Below are 14533 nucleotides of genomic sequence, written 5' to 3' on the forward strand. Positions count from 1 at the left end.
GAAATCCTTCTAGTGAAATATCAGCTTCAGTATCACTTCCTGCCGCAAAGAAAACACGTCTAAAAATAAAGATGTGTATAGAAAGTAAGACTGAGCTCCCAGGGGTCTGAAAGAAAGAGGCGACAGAGAAGGACACTGAGTGGCGCACTCACCCAATCAGCGTTCGTTTCATCTCCCCGCACCTGACGGATTACCGGGCACTAGAGGGACAGTTTAAACCAAGTTCATTACTTCTGTCTAGGCCTGGCCAAAATGGGAATTACACAATTACGCTCCTTTGTGGAATTTGGAGTAATGTGGGGAAAAATATCTACCCAAGAGCGCGAGCAGCTGTTCCTTTTCTGTTGCATTGAGAGCTATTTTCTTCGTCCAAAGTGCATCTCCGGATCCTTTCAGATGTGAGAGTGTATTTTGGACTAAGAACTTGGCCTTGTGTAATTTATAATTCTGCACAACCTCGCATAATGTTGCTGTAATTTAGCTACAGCAAGTTACAGGAGTGCGCCCTTCCCTACATTGGACTTGTGTTTAACAGAGAGGTCTGTCCATCCATTGATCCATTCATCTGGTCCATCCATCTTTTTGCCTGTGTGCCTGCTTATCTATCTTCTCACCTATCTGTGTGTGACTGTGAACCTGTCTAATGGAGTGTTGATGCCTGGCTATATGCTTTTTTAACATTATAACGCTCATATGGACAGTGAGAAGGACAACTTAGTGCCAGTGGAATAACAAAGGCCCCTGCAGACCCCACAGGGGGGTGGTCTAAGCACCAAGAGGGTGCCCTCAGGACAGTACCATGGCCTAAGAGCTCATGAGTGAGTTCCAAGGGGACCCCTTCCATGTACTTTGCAGGGGGCCCCCCTCAACTTTTGTTATGCTACTACTTTGCGCTTTGCATTTTTAGGTTTCGTGTGCTTTCAAAATCTATTGTTAATAATAATAAAAAGCTTAAAAGGGGATTAGAACCAGACCCTTACTTACCTGAACTTACCATTGGCTTAGTCCAACATCGCTCTGATTTATGTCCTTCTGATTGGCCAGCATGTCATCTGCATGTCGTCCTGCTTCACTTCCTGTTGTCTTCTTCATCTTTTTCACTGTAGGGTTGCCTCTGGACCAACTACTCCTTCTGGTCACTTCCCATTGGACACTGGCCAGTGTCTTTCCTCTCTGGTTACGGCGCTGAAGGGACTTCTCTATCACTGCACGTCGTTGTTAACGCGTTCTTTTATGTTAATTTATTACAAATTAGGACTCGTTTTAGGCCAATGAATCTTGTGACCCAGTTGAGAGACACCATAGGACGAGATAACTGATAAATATATCAATCAATATATCAATAATGTCATCAATATTTATCACAACAATACACTTCACTTTAGTCATAGACAATAATCAAAATTGACGACGCAACCATGACCTTTCAGCCATGAATAACCACACCTTTAATAGAATTTTATGAATTGTATTCCCTATTGGTTACAATCTACGAGCAAAAGGGTTCATCTCAATACCAAGACGCATAATAGCATAGTCACAATGTGGCAACTGTGATAGGATTTCATTAACGCGAAAATCACAAATATTAAAACATAACACAGCGTAAACATAGATCTAGATAGCAAAGTGCTGGACACACGTCAATTCAACATAGCATAATGTCAGTCGTTTGTCTATTTGTGTCAGTTTAAGTGAACCCCTGTCCTAACCACTGATTAGCATTAGCATTTTGGGCTTCATGCAAAACAATTTAAACACCAATTTGGAAAACATCTGACTATGGTCTCTATCAAAATGAAGCAGTTGATACCTAGAAAGGAAAAGAAAACAGACAAATTACAAATTGCATTGTCATAATTACCCTCCAAGGATTAGGTCAGCACACAGGATCAGTCTTCGTCTTCAGGACATCAGTCAAAACGTCATCAGTCTAAGCTCAACTAAAGGGCATAGGGGACACTTCCCTCGTAAGGAGGAGAAGTATAAAATGGGCAGACTATGGGTGAGGATGGTTTTAATAAATCTCAAAGTCACCAAACAGAGCTACAGAGTTTCTGGATAAAATCAATAGCATTCCCTACCTAGTTCTAATGATTGTTCCGTGACATGGGTTTTTATCCCTTTTTCATAGTACATTCCCCCAAAATTCTATTGGACATTTACTATACCCCACTATCTTTAACCTATCAAATTTAACATTAGGTAATCCCAATTGTCACCCCACATTAATTCATAACACTTTGATTGGTCTCCATAATTGACGTCTTCGGAGGTGGCACGTCCGGTATTACTTTACTCTTTGGCACGTCTTTTGGGTCAGCAGATCCATTGACCATCGGTCTAAATGACCTTGTACATTACATGAATCTACATTTGTTTCAATTTGTACATAACTCTTAAGCCAAGGCACCGAATATGCGCTTGGGAACGGAATCAACATAGATACATTTGTCTTTCAAGTTGAAGAAAAAGAACATTTGCAGGGTCATGGCCCTTTGAGAGTCAGCATACTGGAAAAACAGAAAAATGCATTTAATATGAGAGCTGGGCAACTAAAACCTACAGCTTACGCTAACTTAAGGCCTATAAAGATTTTCAATATTAATGCAGTAACATAAATGTAAATACAAACTTAATTAATCATAACATGAACATTTTACTCATCATTATTAGTTTGCGTATACATTGCTGGCCATTTACCGTGGTCACAATTCAGGTGCACGTTTAAACAAAACCGCTATTTTTATTGTTTTCTATGTAGCATTGTTACACATTGATATAAGCATTTCATTTTAGTACATATTATTTCGACTACGCTCTCTCAGTCCCTCCTCTGATGACGCTCGTCATCACACAAACCTTTCCCTTTTTAACCCTTTTTAATTTTAATTTTTCACTTTACGCATAATGCGCATTTCAACATCTTGGGCCAGATGTAGCAAAGGATTTGTGCGTCACAAACTGCGAAAATCGCCGTTTGCGAGGTGCAAAGGCCTCTTTGCTATGCAGAAATGCATTTTGCGAGTCAGGATCGACTCGCAAAATGCATTTCCGAATCGCAAATAGGAAGGGGTGTTCCCTTCCTATTTGCGAGTCGCAGTGGAATGCAATTCCATTTGCGACCGCATATGAGTCGCAGTTACCATCCACTTGAAGTGGATGGTAACCCACTCGCAAATTGGAAGGGGTCCCCATGGGACCCCTTCCACTTTGTGAATGGACCCACAAATATTTTTTCAGGGCAGGTAGTGGTCCAAGGGACCACTACCTGCCCTGAAAAAATACCGAAACGAAAGGTTTCGGGTTTTTTTTAAGTGCAGCTTGTTTTCCTTTAAGGAAAACGGGCTACAATAAAAAAAAAAAAACTGCTTTATTTAAAAGCAGTCACGAACATGGAGGTGTGCTGACTACAGCAGGCCTCCATGTTTGCGAGTGCCTAGACTCGCTATGGGGTCGCAATTTGTGACCCACCTCATTAATATTAATGAGGTGGGTCATTGCGACCCCATAGCGACTCGCAGACAGTGTCTGAGACACCGTTCTGCATTGCAAATTGCGACTTGCAATTTGCGAGTCGGAAGGACTCGCAAATTGCAAGTCGCAATTTGCAATTTTCCTGCATCTGGCCCCTGGTCCCTTATGTGAACTCTCCCAAATTTCATTGAACATTTTCTCTCTTTCACTTTCTTAATTTCTTCTGGTTCTGTTGGTCCAATTTCTCTTAATTTTATCATTGATTTTACATGCCCCCATATTCCTAATAGACAGGCCAGAACAATTAATAGACCCATGAGTATTTTTACAAGTACCCCATTCCAAATGTTGGTAAACCAGCTACCTACTTTGGCAATTCCTTTTCCAAATTTCTCCCAAACTCCAGGTTCCTTCAAATCCTTCAAATCTGCACTATCTCTAGTTAGGTTAGTAAGCATACCTCTAATCTTCTTACTATTGTCTGGAATGAACGAGCAACAATGGTGCTCGTTGAGCATCTTGCAGACCCCTCCACTCTTTGCTCTAAAGCAAGCCGATTTTGAAGAGTCATAGCTCTTTCTGCAGCAAGTTCAGTATCCATCAGGAGTATAGCCCCTGTAAAATTTGTCAGCATGTTATCCACAATAGTAGACAACTTTTGAATCTTCATAGAATTCAAGATAACCCCTACTGAAAGGATTATAGCTCCAAATATATTACCAATGAAAGCAGCCACTGATTCTCGTTTTTGTCTAGCATGTTGTAATTCAGACATTTTAGGTATCTGTTTTAAGTCATCAATCTGATAAATCTTTGGGAAAACTATTCCCAACTAACATGTCCCATACCATCCCCTACGGAGACGGTAATAAGCATTAAGTCCACAGATGTAATAGATCCCAGGGATCGCTGGATCCTGTCCATTCAACATAAATGTCCACTTACTCTGAAACAAAAACACGTGTCTGCATTCACTCGTTCCCACAAACAAATTGTCCTGCTCAGATTTTGGCCTATATATACAAAGCCTACCTACATGTAATGCATCTATAGCTAGTTTGCCTTGTGTTTTGATTGCGGTGTAAGCATAATAATTTGCATATGTGCGTTTCTCTAGCCCTTTTTCTAATCTTTCTTTCAATGCTTTGCGTCTATCATCAGTGTGATCTAAAAAGATTTTCTCTACAGGCGACAAGTAAGCAAGTCAGATTGTTGCGATGTGCATAAGCAGTTCCAAATGTAAGCGTCGGCTCAAAGAATCCTCTAACTAGATTTGAATAAAAGTACTACACATGCTCTTGATTATAGAATCTGGTTAGTAACAAACTACAGCTAATCCTGTAAATTAGAGGAAGGCTATGGTAGGTAACCCCTTCTTGCACAGATGAAGGAATCTTGGTACACACATAACAGTCTTTCGCATCCATGGTCTCCACATACTCATTCAGCAAGCGATAGAAGACATTAGTAGAAAGTTCCCCCTTTGAATCAGTTCCCTCAGGCAAGTGTCTTGCATCCTGCTCAAACCTTTCCCACAGTGTTAGTGTTGTAGTTTCAGGTTTTTAAGTAGCGTTAATAGTCTTTTTCTCCAACCACAGCATTCCCACAATCACTCCCACAATTATTATTGCACACACAATACCTATTATAAGGCTTAACCAACCACACACCTTACTTCCCTTGTTACTACCTCTATTACAAGACATGTCTGTATATAATCGGATAGCAGAATAACAATCAACTTGAGGATGATATAGAACTCTTTTTCTCTTGCTCTCTGCGTGCATTTACAGCGTTTTCACTCGCTCCAGGACCCCCCTTTTGTCAAATCAGGCTAGCAGCTTGTCGTAATCGGGTTTCTCAAAGTCGAATCCGATTGTAATGTCACATTCGATAATTTATAAGTCTCTTGCTGTTCTCCTTCACTTAGATCTTCAACTCAGGATGTATCAGTTTCCTCTATTATTGTTTCATCTGGTATGCTTCTTATCCTTAAAAGTGGTTTCTCTGGCCAGTTATCACCCTTATGCGTCTTCTTCCGATATGTCTTTTCAGGACGTTGGACAGCACCCTCCTCTTGTGATATGGTGCTTTTACTTGATGGACCTGCAATTGGCTCAAGGGATGCTGGCACACCCTGATCTCTTTCTATTATTTCTCCTTCTTCTTCTTCTTCTTCTTGATCTGTAACGGGTTCAAGTTCTAACCCGTATCCGTCTACTTCTGGGAGAACCTCTCCTTGACTTAGTTCTCCTGCCGTCTCTACTGAGATAGGCACTCTGTCACATCTCTCGAACCCATTCACTGTTTGAGGGACGAGGCTGTTCTCAGTGGGCTCTCCTGCAGTCTCAGTTCCTTCTTGGCTGTTTTCTGGCCCTGAGACTTCTCTTCCTGGAACTGTTGTGCCGGAAACTTCAAGTTCCTCGTCAGTTGGACGCGTTACCTTCTTTGTGTGACTGACATGTATCCAATTTGGAACGCCTGCACATTTCACGGCAGTGGTTGTTGTCAAGATTACTTGATACGGCCCTTTCCAGCGTGGCTCCAAACACAACTTTCTCACGTGCTTCTTGACAACCACCCAGTCACCGGCTTGTAGGGTGTGACCTGGATCTCTAATCGGAGGCAATGTGTTAGCCTCTACCTGGTGAGAGAAAAAGCGAATCACATCAGCCAAACCTTTGCAGTAGTCCAACACCATATCATCTTTGATATATACAAGAGCATTCGCAGGTACTGCTGGCAACCTCATAGCTCTGCCCATGAGGATCTCATCGGGGGACAGTCCTGTTTTCTTATCAGGGGTGTTCCTAATTGACATCAGCGCTAAGGGCAATGCATCTAGCCATTTCATATTTGTAGCTGCGCACATCTTTGCCATTCTTGATTTCAGAGTACCATTCATTTGCTCTACTAGTCCTGATGCTTCAGGGCGGTAGCTACAATGCAGCTTTTGTTCGATGTCTAGTGCGGCACACAGGAGTTTAATCACCTCATTGTCAAAGTGTTTTCCCCTATCTGACTCTATAGAGACCGGAAACCCGAACCTTGGTATTAGTTCCCTAAGTAGCAGCTTTGCAACTGTGAGACTGTCATTTCTACGAGTGGGGTAGGCTTCAATCCAGTGACTGAAAACACACACAATCACCAACACGTACTTCAGTCCTCCACAAACCGGCATCTCAATGAAGTCCATTTGCATTTTGCTGAACGGACCACCAGCTCTTCCAATGTGGCTCAAAGTTACCACAGTCCCTTTTCCAGCATTCATCTGTTGACAGATGATGCACCTGTGACAGGTAACCTCTGCGGCATGTCTGAACTTTGGGTTGAACCAATCGATTTTAAATGACCTGATCATTGCATCTCTTCCAAGGTGAGCCTGTCCATGGTATAGTGTGGCAAACTGAGACAGAAGGCTGTTTGGCAAGACTAATTTCCCCTCTTCTGAGACCCACAAATCATCAGCCCTCTGTACACATTGCATTCTTTGCCAGGAGCGTTTTTCCTCTCTACTAGCACGACCCTGTAATGTTTTTAACTCACCTAGGGTATCAACCACCCTTAATGCAAGGTTCAAGCATGTGTCATTTTCAGTTTGCGGTAACAATTCCCACTGTTCCTTGAACGATATACAGTTCAATGCGCAGAACCTTGCGACTTGATCTGCATAACCGTTTCCCATGGACACAAAATCTTGTGACTTAATGTGAGCATTGCATTTCAACACGGTAATTTCAAGATGTAACTGAATTGCATGTAACAAATCCTTTATTTTTTCAAATTTTTTCGCAGGAGAAACAGAAGAGGTCATGAAACCTCTCTGTGACCACAGTTGGCCAAAATCATGTACAATTCCGAATCCATATATGCTATCAGTATAGATAGTGACTCTCAGATTCACAGCTGCGTTGCATGCCTTAGTAAGGGCAATTTATTCTGCCACTTGTGCGGAAAACACTTTCTCGAGTCAGGAAGCTTCAATGATACCAGCTATGGTACATACAGTGTAACCAGCCATCAGTGTTCCGACGGAATCTCTTAAACAGGACCCATCGACAAACATGATACAATAATTTTCTTTCAGCTGTGTGTCTTGAATATCTGGTCGTGGTTTGGTACATAATTCCGTTACCTCAAGACAATCATGTTCAAATTCTTCCTCATTATTAATTTCAGTATTCTCAGCAGGGAGTAAAGTTGCTGGGTTCAATACAGTACATCGTTTCAGCGAAACATTTGGTGACCCCAGTATGATTGTCTCATATTTAGTGAGACGAGCATTTGTCATGTGCTGAGTTTTGGTTCGAGTCAACAAAATTTCAACTGAATGCGGAACCATTACTGTTAGGGGGTATTCCATGACTATGCCTTCACACTGCGTAAGGCTCTGACCAACTGCTGCAACTGCGCGCAAACAACCCGGTAAGGCTGCTGCGACAGGGTCCAAGGTAGCTGAAAAATATGCTACAGGGAGATTTGCACCTCCATGGACCTGTGTCAAGAAAGACAAAGAACAAGCATCACGTTCATGACAAAACAGTAGAAAAGGCTTCGTATAAACAGGCATAACTAACGCTGGTGCCCTGCACATGCACTCTCTCAATTCCATGAATGACTCAAGCTCTTCTTTGGACAAAGCTATGGTATATGGCTCATCCTTGATCTCTTTGCCTGTCAGTCTTATTAAAGGTTTTGAGATGATCGAGAAGTTGGGTATCCACTGGCGACAGTAGCCCACCATTCCCAGAAACATCCTGACACCACTTTTAGTCGTTGGAGGGTTCATTTGAAAAATGGCTGTTATTCTTTCTTTCGATATTCTCCTAGACCCTCTTTCAATTAGATGCCCTAGGTGTTTCACCTCTTTCTGACAGTATTTCAGCTTCTTGGGTGACACCTTCTGTCCGTTCTTTCCCAAATGATTCAGTAAGGCAATGGTATCATATTTACAGTTATCCCTTGTTTTGGGTGCAATCAGTAAATCATCGATGTACTGCACTAGAGCCGAGTTAAAAGGCAGTACTAAGGATTCCAAATCCTTTTCCAATATCTGGTTGAAGATGGACGGTGATTCAGAAAACCCTTGAGGATTTCTGCACCAACTGTACACCTTATCCAGGAATTTGAAACTGAACAAAAATTGGCTGTCCTCATGAAGAGGTGTCGAAAAGAAGGCTTTTGACAGGTCTATAACGGTGAACCACTCAGCATCACATGGAACCTGAAACATGATCACTGCTGGATTGGGCACTATGGGGCAACATTTTACCACAATCTCATTTATTTTTCTCAAATCCTGCACAGTTCGGACTTTCCCATAGGGATTTTTCAAACCCATTATTGGAGAATTACATGGACTGCTCAAAACTTCCTTCAAGACTCCCTGTCTCAGAAAATCTGCAATTATCTGTGACACTTCGATAAGAACATCTTGTGCCATATGATATTGTGGCACCTGAGGAAACACTGCATTTGGCTTCACTTGTACTTTAACTGGTTCCACGCCTTTTATTAGTCCCACTTCTTTTCCTGTTAGATCCCACACTCTCTCTGTCACTGATCCCTGTAACTCGACAGGTAGATCAATCATTGTAAGCATTGGAAACAAGGTAATTAAAGGATAATCCTCATTTGTTGTCCCTGTCTCTTCCTCTGAAAACTGACCTTCGTCTCCTTCATCGTCACTATTTGTCTGTACTTCGATTCCATCATTGGAACAGGTAATCAAACATTTTGTCTTGCACAGTAAGTCCCTTCCCAGTAAGGATACTGGACTTGAATCACAGACTACAAACCTATGTAGCCCCTGGAAGTTGCCGATTTCAACCTGTACTGGATCTGTAATCGGGTTTGTCAGATCCTGGTTTGCTACTCCGACCACCCTTATGGTACATCCCGAAAGTGGTAACTTCGGAACCTCTGCACTCCTGACTGTAGAGCATGTAGCTCCACTGTCAACCAAAAACGAGACTTTGTAACCCATCACTTTCCCTTCGATGTAGGGACCCCCTTGATCCAACTCTAAGGATGCTGCAAGCCTGCACTCTTCGCTATCTGAGCTGTCATCTGACCACTCTCCATTCATGCCATTTTCACCTCGTAATGAGAATTGCTGTACTGTATTATTTTGACTCATTACCTGACCTGTGACCTGTTGAGGAAGCATGACCTGTTGCTGTCCCATCGGAGCCATTGGTAATTGCATTTGCTGTCCAGGCACCATGGGAACCTGCTGTTGTACTTGTTGCATTTGCGCTGGCTGAAAACGCGGCATTTGCATCTGCTGCATGGGCTGTACCCCTTGCATCTGTACCAGGTTATTTTGAAAATTCGGGTTTTGATGTCTCATTTTTTGACCTCTTACATTTTGCAATGTACCGACATTACTGCTTTACTGAACAACAGCATCCTGCACCGCATTCGGGCACTCCCGTTTCCAGTGCCCCACGCCCCCACACGGGTGACATGGTGACATCTTTTTCGCCACTTGTATGTCATTTTGAACCACAACGGTATTCAAGTCTGGACCGCGATTCACAAACCCTTGGCCTCGACCTCTTGGCTGCACCTGAAACATAGCATTCATCTGCGGTTGCTGCTGTATCATCTGTTGGTCTCCATTTCTCTGTATTCCTGCCTGTGCAGCCCTTATCTGCATCACCATCACTTTCTCTTTCAGCTTTTTCTGCTTCAGCTCAATCTCATCACTACAGTATTTCGCATACTGCAACACTTCATCAATCGGCTTCGCTTGCCAACAAATCAAATGATTCTTAATCATCTGGCTAACTTCTGGTCTCAATCCTTCAATGAATCTGAACACAAGATGGTTCATGTCCTTCGGCTCAATGGTCTCAGTCCCACTGTAGTGTTTGAATGCCTTTAGCAACTTCTCATAGTAAGCATGTATTGATTCCTTAACCTCTTGTGTGGTCCGGTCAATCTTCTGCCAATCAGTCGCCTTCGGCGACACCTTTTGTTTCAAAAACTCAATCACCTTGTGATAATATTTCATCACCTCTTCAGAGGGTGCTCCGGTCACCTTATCCCTTGCCGGTTCCTTCGTCGGCCAATCTACCCCTCTCTTACACTCAAGCCACAAATCAGTCGGAACAATGATCTCAAACAAGGTATTCAAGTCTTCCCAGAGACACTTTGCGAGTTTCACAAACCTATCTGTTTGCTGATACCACTCGATCGGTTTCTGCCTCAATCTGGGATAATCATTAGTAGAGGATAGGATGTCTCCTCTGGACCACGGTACATGAACTAAAATACCACCAGCTGTTTCTCTCATGGGTAGTATTTTTACTGATTCTGTATCGGGTGAGGCTTTGGCTTGACTTGACCCCAGACTGTCACCCTTTTCCTTATCTCTTTTCTTTGCCCATCTGCCTTCCCATTTTTCTAATGCACCCCAAATTTGCTCACTTTGCAATAATTCTTTTAAATGCGCCTTCATTCCAGCAGACCTCATGTGCTCAAAATTCTTCGAATCAAAATCTAATCTGTAGCTTCTTTTCAAATGTTTAGTGTTCTCAATGTCAATATTGTATTTGTCTGCCATGTTTGCTAATCTCTGGTGCACCTTGCCTACTTCTTTAGTAATCTTGGGGCATAGAAATCTCAGTTCTGCTTCAGTGTATGACTCCAATCTGTTTACCCCCATCGTACCTTCCACTAATTCGGCAGCTTCCACACCCAGTCTTACAAGATTTAGATAGTCATCTTGCCTTGCCTTTTCCGATTCCACTGCAGTCACTGCAGTCTTTTGTGAAGTATAAGTCTTTTCTAGCCATTCGTTCAGCTGTTGCACTGTAAAACCCTGCAGTGAAATGTTCCCTGCATGTATCACTGGTGACTGTGAGGCGTTCGTACTCATCGTCTGTGGAGTTAAAACCCCCAACAATGCCTGACGCATTGCTTCCATGGGTGCTTCTACTGGGCTAAGGTCTATTAAGGACCTCGGCTTTTCAACGGCTTGTTCTTCTGGGGCCATTATCTGGGGACTTCCTATAGACCCTCCTCTTATCACATCTTGGGTCATTACTCCCTGATCACATACGCCAGATTTTTCTTGTGCATACAATGGCACTGGTGGACCGACAGTAATTGGTAACGATATGGCAGCAGGTGCCTGACCTGGTCCCAAACTCCGTGGAGCAGTAACTCCATAGGTCTGTTCCAAAGTACCCAGGGACAGGCATTAATGGAGGACCAGCCACTGGGTTGTACCCTGGTATCAATTGTGGTTGCGGCTGGGACAGCAATTTCGGAGTTGACTCAATCTGCACTAACCTTGATTTCGTATATATCGGGTCTGGCGGCACTATCAGATTTGTAGTAGTCTCAAGTACTGGAACGTCTGGGTAGATTCCCTGTGTCTGCGGTGGAGGCTGCAACTGTATCTGCATGTCTGGTGCAGTGGGTACACTGACACCATTCTTTATCGAAGTCCTATCACTAGTCTGTACCGTATCAGCAACTCCCTTTTCCAGCGTCTGGTTCCCAGGATCCATGCTAGTGCTTGGAGCTCTGTCGCTCACCGCATAAGGTGGCGGGCGATCATGTAATAATCTGTCCATGAATTCCTCATCGTCTGAATCATCCTCTTCTTGCCAAGGTCTTTTAATCTCTTTAGATTTATTAGAGTCTTTATCTGTTTTACAGGAGGCTTTATTTCCCTGTGTCTCTTCTCCCTGTGCTATCGCTGGGAACAATTTTAATCCGTCTACAATTCCCCGTCTCCACATTTTGTTCTCGTTATCCCACCTAGCCTCTGCATAAGATTTTTCTACCCTTTTCATTCCCCTCTGAAACCATTCTTGTCTATGTTTAAGAGTCATCAAGTCCCAAATCGCTAAAGCCTCATATTGAGCTGGCCTCGGAGGTGGTTTTTGTGTACTTAACATCCACCTTAAGTTCTCTAGCACCTTCGGATTGAACGTCCCATGTTCCGGGAACGTTAAACATCCCTCTTTCTCTGTTAATTTGCGCCACTGTTTCATCCATAAACAAGGCGCAACACCTTTCTCCTCCATAACCATGTAGGCTGGAGTACCCTTGGGCGGTGTAGGCTCCCCATCAGTTGCCATAATATACGCGTCTCCTTTCAGAGCGCTTTTGAATGCTTTGACAAAATTCATTTTGCAATTTTCTCTTATTTGTACTTAATCAGAAAGTGACTTTGTTCCCAGGACACTCTTCACCCACCTTTCTCTACCTATTGCCTCTCACGGACTGCAGCCAATCTGTGCGCGATCCCTCTCGACAACTGACCTATCTCAGCGCGGCACCACTGACGTCACACTCACACACTGCAGCTGACAAAGTCTTGCGGCTCGTCCGCCTCTCACTGAATTCACACAAACTAATGCAAAATTATTGCGAGCACCTTTAATGACAACACAAATCTGCCGGTTTACTACAGGAAGGGTAACACATTTACTTAAGAACTTTACAGAGATTTCACTTGAAGTCTCAGCCACTACTCTCTCATTCTCAGCTCCCGCATACGCAAGCAGAATTCGACCCGCAAACTCTACTCTCGACTTGTCAATGGTTCGTCCTAGTGCACTTTAGAACTTGCCAAATCTCCATCGAAGGTTTCATACATACATTTCGACTCAAACTTGACTTGTCAACCACGCCCGATTGACCTATTAAACCGGACAGGATACAACATAAACTCAAGTGTCTCCTACACTTGTCAATATACTCCGGAGTCTTAGACCATGACGGGTCCGTACATAAACAACCAAACACGTGGATAATTTTGAGAACAAAGCGCCACACTCACATGAAGTATGCCGACTTCCCTACTCTCATACTACGGAGTACGCCTACTCCTACTAAGACAACATTTACCTGATCTAGATACACACAGATTTCACAATCACCTGCAAAAGGCATAAGCTGAGCAAGCGCAAAAACCCTATACCACACACATTATGACGCTGAGAACATTCCCAACTCACTTAGGCAGGCTCTGAGATCCCAGGAAAGTCATGGTGAATTTAGAAACCCATCATACCTCCAATTTGCACTATCACAGAAAAACAATTTAAACAATGATTCTCCGTCCTAGGGCCCCAAAGGGCCAGAACCGTCGCTCTGCTACCAGAACTGCTAACGCGTCCTTTTATGTTAATTTATTACAAATTAGGACTCGTTTTAGGCCAATGAATCTTGTGACCCAGTTGAGAGACACCGTAGGACGAGATAACTGATCAATATATAAATCAATATATCAATAATGTCATCAATATTTATCCCAACAATGCACTTCACTTTAGTCATAGACATTAATCAAAATTGACGACACAACCATGACCTTTCAGCCATGAATAACCACACCTTTAATAGAATTTTATGAATTGTATTCCCTATTTGTTACAATCTACGAGCAAAAGGGTTAATCTCAATACCAAGAAACATAATAGCATAGTCACGATGTGGCAACTGTAATAGGATTTAATTAACGCGAAAATCACAAATATTAAAACATAACACGGCATAAACATAGATCTAGATAGCAAAGTGCTGGACACACGTCAATTCAACATAGCATAATGTCAGTTGTTTGTCTATTTGTGTCAGTTTAAGTGAACCCCTGTCCTAACCACTGATTAGCATTAGCATGTTGGGCTTCATGCAAAACAATTTAAACACCAATTTGGAAAACATCTGACTATGGTCTCTATCAAAATTAAGCAGTAGATACCTAGAAAGGAAAAGCAAACAGACAAATTACAAATTGCATTGTCATAATTACCCTCCAAGGATTAGGTCAGCACACAGGATCAGTCTTCGTCTTCAGGACATCAGTCAAAACGCCATCAGTCTAAGCTCAACTAAAGGGCATAGGGGACACTTCCCTCGTAAGGAGGAGAAGTATAAAATGGGCAGACTATGGGTGAGGATGGTTTTAATAAGTCTCAAAGTCACCAAACAGAGTGACAGAGTTTCTGGATAAAATAAATAGCATTCCCTACCTAGTTCTAATGACCCTTCTGTGACATGGGTTTTTATCCCTTTTTCATAGTACATGCCC

This window comes from Pleurodeles waltl, chromosome 12 (genome assembly GCF_031143425.1).
Source record: "Pleurodeles waltl isolate 20211129_DDA chromosome 12, aPleWal1.hap1.20221129, whole genome shotgun sequence".
NCBI classification, from domain to species: domain Eukaryota; kingdom Metazoa; phylum Chordata; class Amphibia; order Caudata; family Salamandridae; genus Pleurodeles; species Pleurodeles waltl.